This window comes from Octopus bimaculoides, chromosome 12 (assembly GCF_001194135.2).
Source record: "Octopus bimaculoides isolate UCB-OBI-ISO-001 chromosome 12, ASM119413v2, whole genome shotgun sequence".
NCBI lineage: Eukaryota > Metazoa > Mollusca > Cephalopoda > Octopoda > Octopodidae > Octopus > Octopus bimaculoides.
Window position 1 is genome coordinate 61,709,254 of NC_068992.1, and position 8,983 is coordinate 61,718,236.

Sequence of the window (8,983 nt, forward strand, 5' to 3'; positions counted from 1 at the left end):
ATATATATATATATATATATATATATATATATATATATAAAAAACAGAAGGGGTCAATTAAATAATCAAGGCAAATTACTATCAAAGCACCTCTGTGTATTTTTGGCTAGAAAATTACTCTGAAATTCCTTGTAGTATAAGTCTTCATAGCAGAAGACAATGCAGAGCTGAAACAATTGATCTCTAGCATCAAGTATCATGCAAATCAGTGTTTGTATCAAAGGAATAACTAGTACATTTTATGCGGTGTAATTTATAGTGAACAAGAATAAAACAAATAGATTTTTCATGACATCACTACATATGTTTCGGCAGGATGTTTATTCAAAATAGGAGAACAAACACATAACTTAATAGGTAACATTATGTAAGTTCCTATTCTCACAAACTGCCATTTCTTCAGTTGATACTCTTGCCAAACGTTTTCCAGATGATACATCACTAAATATTTTAGTGACACTTGTTGAATTTTTATGAAAATGCAAATTTACATAATGTTAACAACTATGTTATGCAGTTGTATTTTTGATATGTCCCACATTATGATGACATATTTATTCATCTCTGCAGGACTGGCCCTAACAGCATACCTCACTGACTGACACTACTAACTGAGTCAGTCCCCTATCTATTAGTAGTGGACCAGCCCACTTCTCACCTGGGGGCATCTGCCACAACTCCTCCCCCCTTTGAGAAATAGACCCTGCTATGTCAAGATGGACTTATATATTCTTCCTCTGCTCTCTCCCACTTGGTTTTAATATGTTGCCACATTTGTAATATGTCTTTTTTTCTACATTTTTTCGTGCAGCTGAAGATTGCTCTTCATATTGCATTTAAGGTAATGCTCACATTACTTAAATAAATTGAAGTAGCATGAAACGTGCGTACTGCAATCACTTTTGAAATCCGTGTTGCTTATTATTTGATTTTAATCACCCATCCTTTTGGGATGTGATAATCGGGTGCCTTCGCATAAGTACCATATTCAAGCCTTGAATCTATATCTAAACCGTATATATATATATATATATATATATATATATATGCACACATACTTAACAAGCTGAGCAAAAGTGTATGTACGCTGCAAAATGTATATATAAATTAAAAAAAAAAAACGGAACAAGAACAGGCATCACTGAAAACATATGGACAGATGGATGATACAAAGACGGACAGGAAAACAGAACATTTGTGGTTTTCTACACAGCAGTCAAGCTTCCAATCATGATTACAGTTTCGGCTTGTTACACTTGAGACTGTTCAAAATTGGTAGGCCCCAAAAATCTAAGCTAAGGGCATTAAATTTTTGGAAGAAAGCAAGCGAATATGTGTGACAACAATGGAGACAAACAACAAGAATAACAACAGGTGTCTTTCGACTGAAAGGACAAGTTAAGTTAGCATGGCGTGGGTAGTGGTAGCCTTGTGACAACAAACATAGATGAAAGTCAAGAGACAGGAAAATAAGGTGTTGTGTGAGCAGCAGTCAAGTCAAGAAAGAAAGATCATGTTTGGCGAAGCACCAATCACGTGGGAGGAACAAAGAGAGGTAGGGAGCAGAAGGATTGAAGAATCAGGGAAGGAACTAGAGAAAGAGAGAGGGGGGTGGGGGACAGATGGAAAGGTACAAGGGAGATAACAGAGGAAAGTAGAGAGATTTAAAGAAAGAGAATGCCAAGAAAGTGAGAGAGGGAGAGCAAGAAAAGAAAAGAGGAAAGAAAGAAGTCATTAGATACATAATTACAAGCTGAACAAAAGGTGTACTTCTTTCCATCTTGCTTTCTCTCACTCCCCTTCTCTCACACTTTTTGGCATTCTCTTTCTTTAGTCTCTCTACTTTCCTTTGTACCTTTCCCTCTGCCCCCCTCTCTCTAGTTCCTTTCCTGATTCTTCAATCCCTCTGCCCTCTACCTCTCTCTGTTCCTCCCACATAATTAGTTCTTGGGCCAAGCATGCCTGATCTTTCTTTTTTGGCCTGACCACCGCTTGCACAGCACCTTGTTTTCCTGTTTCCTGACTTCCATCTATGTTTGTTGCCGCAAGGCTTCCACCCCATATGCCAGCTTAACTTGTCCTTTCAGTCGAAAGACACCTGTTGTTATTCTTGTTGTTTGTATTTCTAATCTAACATTTTCTCATTCTTTGTCTGTGTTGTCACACATATTCTCTCGCTTTCTTCCAAACATTTAATGCCCTTAGCTTAGATTTTTTGGGCATACCAATTTTGAACAGTCTCAAGTGTAACAAGCCGAAACTGTAATCATGATTTGAAGCTTGACTGATGAATAGAAAGCCACAAATGTTCCGTTTTCCTGTCCATCTTTGTATCATCCATCTGTCCATATGTTTTCATAGTTGTCCGATAAGTTCTTGTTCCATTTATTTATTTATATACATACATGCACACACACACACATATATATAAACTGGTTTGTAACAGAGGCATAAGGTTGGAAATTTGGGACTGGCACTTTATTTTATCGGCCCTCAAAAGGATGAAAAAGGCAAAGTTGATCTTAGTGGAACTGAGTCATGATTCTGCCAGTCATCCATCACCAACTTCACAAATATATAATAAGGATAAATATTTACATAATCTATGAACAAATGCTATAAAATCAATTGACAAACCTACCTCAATGAGTGGTAACCACCAATAAATGATTAAGTAGGATGGATGATTTGTGATGCTCATGCCTTCTCTAAAGACATGAGCAGAATAAGATACAATAGTTTGATCCAACTTGCAATTCAAGTTTGATCTGCACAGGGCTTAGCAATGATAATAGTAACACCCATTGGGACATAGACACAGACACAAACACACACACACACACAAATTTTATGGCAACAGTAAATAGCAAATTAAATGCCTTTTCAAAACAACTGTTATTTCAAATTGAACTCAAAGAAAATAAAAATAAATCATTAATCTTTTTTAATGCCTAAATTAAAATTATCAGAGAAAAAAATCTGAAAGATTTTGTATAGAACTATGTAAAGAAATTAGCACTACTCAAGCTGATTATCCAAGTGCTGGCTATAGTTATTACTAATAAATTGAAAATGTCACTAGAATCATCACATTACATGAGGAGACAGTCATCTAGTAGCATATAGTTGTAGTAGTAATACAAGCTTCTTGGCTGTTAGTAAGTTGTATTAATAATGTCTTATGTGGAGTGGGAGAAGATGGATACAATGCTCTTACCAATGAAAAATATAACACCCTCACATTAATTTGTAGAGTGTATTTATATGGAACTTTTGAGTGATGTAAATAGAGAGTTTAATAGGGCAATTATTGAATTTCTTAGGTCTTAGTTAATTGGCAGAGATCATCATCATTTTAATGTTGCATTGATCAGATGGAGTTTACTGAGGCAGAAATTTTTACAGCCAGATGCCCTCACCTGTTTCCAAGCAATGTTACTTTTCCTCATGGTCAGACATTTTCTTGAAATGAATTACACTGCTTGTATGATAGTGACACTCATTTACTGTTATGTGATGTCCAGACACATACACATGCACGCAATGGACTTCTTTCAGTTTCCTCCAACCAAATCCACTCACAAGGCTTCAGTCAGCTTTGGGCTGTTGTAGAAAACACTTGCCCAAAATGCCAGGCAATGGGACTGAACCCAAAACCATGGAATTGGAAAGCAAATGTCTTATCAAACAGCCATGCCAATGCCTTAGGTAAGAGTGTAAGATAAAGTGCTTTGTGATGTTTGTTTTGGATCTCTGCAGAGAGAGAGAGAGAGAAAGAAAGAAATGGTGCTACCCAGCTGTCCTTCACTAAATGGTTAAAAAAAATTCTTCCGAATAAAAATCTGTGGATGTTTGTTTTAACAGGTTAAGGTAGTGAAACAGGCAAGATATGGTTTGACCCTCTTGATGCCAACCTGCCTGAGACTGCCCTAAGCTCTATGATAAAAACATCTTGTTTTAAAGTGATCTAAGTTAAAACCTTCATTAAAATTTCTTTTTAATTTATGTACCAAACACTAGCTTAATAATAGCAAAGTTATTTTAATAAATTCTTCACTATTTTCAAAATAATTGAAACAAAGGTAGTATATTTTCATAGAAATACAGTAACGAGAGAGTTAAAGTAGATTAATTAATGCAAGAAAGCAACTGATGAGGTCATAAAGAAGTTTTGTAGTTAATGTATTTGAAAGTAAGAGCAAAATGTATAAAGAATCACATAAATTTGCAATTTAGAATGTTGTTAAATAACATACTGATGTGGTGGTGATGATGGTTGTAGTTGGTGGCGATAGTGATGGTGGTATTGATTGTAGCTGATGATGGTGGTAATGGTTGATGCTGAATAGTGGAGTTGATAAAGCAAAAGGGGTAGTGAGTGATAGTGATGGTGTGATAAAAGCGGTGGCAGTAATATTAGTGGTTATGATAATTACAATGACAATAGTAGTGAAGATGATAGCAGTGATACACTTAGTAGTGATACAGAGCCTGCAGCAATTCACGTTTATTAAATAACAGACTATCGAGTTAATTTAAAAGTTGAGGGTAAGTTTAAAAAAACTAAATAAATAAAATCCATTTCTGACATCAAACACAACCAATCTTAGATTGCTATGCCCATGGCAAAACATACACTTGTAATGGTTGACATAGGTGAAAATTAGGCCAACATTTACCTTGCTAAAGGTCTGTCATCTCTCAACTTTTTACACTGGAATCGTTAGTGTAAGAAAAGCCTCCATGCAGCGATCTTTAATATTTGACACATAAGAACAATTTCTATCACAAAGTAATAGCATTTCTTGAAACAACCTCCATAAATTATCAGTACAGGTTCATCAACGAAAAACGTAGTGTCTCAAGTCCTAGGACTTATAGGGATGGTTATTTAGTTTCCATGGTGTATAAGTGACCAAGATCACTATATTCCCTCTGAACAGGACACCAGTCTGTCACAGGGTTACTCATTTATAGTTCAGTACGTCTGGAGCAATGTGAAATGAAGAACACAACACACAACTGAAACCACACTCTTGTAGGCCACATACTTTCACTTGTCAACCAAAGAAAGCACAAACGAATGTCATGATTTAAACACTGAACAGTGCCAGCAATCATAAATTTCAGCAAAGATTTAAGTTCAGGATCCATTTTTTTACCTTCCACTGTCACTGTAAAACATCAACACAAACAGTTTCTATGAATGTCAGAATTTGTACACCAATCCAACTGATGCTGACCGGAAAAGATAACTGATGAAATTTCTGATTATACAGGACAGATGAGGAGCTCTTCTGATACAGAGAACTGTTTATCAGTGTTACATATTACACAGTAGTAGATAAAATAGTTAACTGTTAAACATGCAGAAAATACCTTCTGACTAGTTGACTGATGGGAGCAAATATTAGCATCTATCTATGTGAAAGAACAGAAGAAACAATGATTTATTATAGGGCTCCTAGTGACTCCCTTTCTTTGGCAAGCTTCCACTAAAGCAGGGAAACTGACCAAAGAAGGCTTCTTTTTCATATTTTTTTTTTAGTTTTATTTAATTTCTTTGTGGAAAGGAAACCAAACAGTGAAAACAGCACAAAGCAATAATCAATATTTCCTACTACGACTTGAGAATATATTAAACAAGAGAATATTTTAGATGAGGAATCAATAGTTAAAAGTTGAAATGCCTAAGAATATCAGCCAGCTTGGTTTTAACTAAACATTTACTTAGATTTAATTAACTCTGTAAATATAAATCTAATTTCAAAACTTGAAGGAAAACAAGCAGACACATGCACACATATTTTGATTTAGAATGCATAAGTGTATATTTATTACCAAGATAGAATTTTCTGGGTTCTTTTGCAAGCATGTACAAGTACATACATTATATACATACATACATACATACACACACAGATTTATATATATATATATATATATATATAAATATATATATACATACAGGGTGCAATGGGTAAATTCTTGCCATTTTATATTTTTAATTTCACACATGTGCATTGTTTGTTTTTGATTTTATCAACTACACAGTATAGTAGGGTCACTTGGGTGCCATCTGTGAGAAAAACAGCACTATGACGCAATTCACTTTGCGAGAAATTTGGAAACAACATGCTGTACTACTTGGCATTTGCTGGCCCAATGGTTTCCATTCATGACAGAATTAATAATCAAGACTATTTAAGCATTTTATCTGATCAAATTCATCCTATAGTTGCGGAACTGTTTCCAGAAGGAAACACATTCTTTCAGGATGATAATGCACACCAATTCACACAGCTGGTACCTATTTTATCAGTCTCTTTTAACAAACCACTAAATAATGAGGACATAAACAAACCAACACCATTTGTCAAGTAGTGATGGGGGACAAACACAAACACACATGCACACGACAGGTTTCTCTCAGTTTCCACTGAACAAATTCACTTACAAGGGTTAGGTCAGCCCAGGGCTATAGTAGAAGACACTTGCCTAATGTGTCATACATAAAGGACAGAACCAAAGGCCACATGGTTGGGAAGCATGCCTCTTAACCACAGAGCTAATTTTCACTAGTTGTTTTAAGTGGCTGGGTAATTGCAAACAGACACTCTCTCAGCTCAGTGCAACATCAAGGTTGAGAAAACTAGAAGAAAGAGAAGACTGTACCAGCACTAGGATGGTACTCATTTTCAACTGAGTAGACAAGAGTAACAAGAAATTAAGTGGTCTGCTCAAGGACATAATTCACTGTCCCCGAACTACAAGGCCATGTGTTCAAAATACATTAATTTCTTACTAAAATCACTGCTTTTTTATCTATTGCAATGAAGAATTTGTATTTGCAGGATACAAAACAGAAATCCTCATAGAGTACCATGAATATCTGAATTGGTAAAAACTGAGAAATTCTATATTTTGAAATTTACTAATCAGAAATTTGTCATTGGTTTAAAATGCAACATTCAAAATATCATTTTATCTTTTACTTGTTTCAGTCATTTAATTGTGGCCATGCTGAAGCACTGCCTTGAAGGGTTTAGCCAAATAAATCGACCCCAGTACCTATTTCTTTAAGCTTGGTACTTATTCTATTGGTCTTTATAGCCAAATCACTAAATTACAGGGATATAAACAAACCATCACCATTTGCTAAGTAGTGGAGGGGGACAAATAAACACACACATACATGATGGGCTTCTACACAGTTTCTGACTACCAAGTTCACTTACGAGGTATTGGTCAGCCTGAAGGCTATAGCCAAAGCCACTTGCCCAAGGTACAGTACAATTTAACTAAATGTGAAACCACATGGTTGCAAAGTGAGCTTCTTAAACCAAACAGCCATGCCTGCACCTACCTTTGAGATATTAAATTCAAACAGAAAAAGAAATAACTAAATGATTATCAATAACAAAGTAATACTTTGCTAACATTCTCAAAAAATATTGTATTATAAAAATAAGTGTGCTGATTACATTGATATCAGGAATCAAAGACAGACACATTGATCTTTTAGTTGATGTGGGTTTTTCTTTTTCTTGGTGAAGCTGATTTGTTTTATATTTTACATACAGCTTGCACTGCAGGACACAACCTGCTTCTCCCAAAAGACTGAAGTAATTTTGGCATCTTCTAACAATATCACTGCCTCCAGCTGTGTCAAGCAGCACTGAAGCTACCAAAAAATACCTGCACAGTAACATTTTCTTTTCTTTTTTCTTTTCTTTTTTTTTGTTATCTTTGCAACCACTGCACTAAACTAAGTACAATTTTAACTACTCCAACCATGCAGAAATAGCTTTGTTTTATTGCTTGCTGAAAATTTAATCTATGCCTTCAGTTTTAATCTTTCTTTCTTGCTTGTCTTTCATATGCTGGGGTACCACTTTGAAGGGCTTCAGCTGAATAAACTGAAATCAGTACTTCTTTTTCTTAAGTCTAGTACTTATTCTATTGGTCTTTTCTACCAAGGTACTTAGTTAAAGAGACATAAATAAAAACCAACACTGGTTGTCAAGCAGTGTGGGAGGGAATATATACAAGCACAGACAGAAAGATGGACAAACATAGATAGACACACACACACACACACACACACACACAACAGGATTTTGCAGATTCCATCAACCAAATTCAGTCACAAGGTATTGGTCAGCCTAGGGGGCCAGTAGAAGACACTTACCCAGGGTGCTGTACAGTGGGACTAAACCTAAAACTACATGGTTGAAAAGTGAGTTTCTCCCACACTACTATAGAGAAGCATCTTCACTCAATGGGAAATGCTCAGAAGTATTGAGCATGGGTTCTGCATGCTTTAAGTGACAACAACAAAAATCAACAAGCCACAATCTCTGCTGGTTTGCTTGCTTGTCACCGCTCAGCTCATGGACACAAGCAACAATTTCTTTACCGAATCGTGACTGGCGACGAAAATTGGTGCCTGTACATCAATATGAAACAGCGTAAGGAATGGCTTAGTCCTGGTAAACAAGCGAGACTGCACCTGAAACAAGATCTTCATCCATGTAAAACGATGTTGTGCGTATAGTTGGACTGGGAAGGGATTATCCATTATGAATTGCTTGAACGGAACCAAGCAGTCAACGCAGACCTCTATGTTCAACAGATGGAATGACTCAACACGGCTATTCAAGAGAATGGGGTTCTTCTGCTGCACGACAACGCCTGCCCTCATATCACCAATATGACCAAGGAAGCTATTCAAACACATAGCTGGAAAGTGCTACCACACATGCAGTACTCTCCTGATTTGGCACCAACGGATTTCTGCCTCTTTTATCAAATGCTATACGCAGAGTTTCATTCAATACTCATGCAGAACTGAGAGCTTGGTTGGATCAATTTTTCGAATCGAAATCGGGTGATTTCTACTAATGAGGAATTGAAAATCTTGTTGAATGTTGGAAAGAAGTTGCAAACAACAAGGGTGAATACATTATTGATTAATTAGTTA

At 36.0% G+C, this 8,983-nt stretch overlaps 1 protein-coding gene across 2 annotated transcripts in view; it reads right to left on the reverse strand.

Moving 5' to 3' along the window:
- The window catches only part of LOC106878318 (SPRY domain-containing SOCS box protein 1), a 138,645-nt gene that overhangs the window by 42,719 nt on the left and 86,943 nt on the right, over positions 1-8,983 (reverse strand). The window lies entirely within an intron of this gene.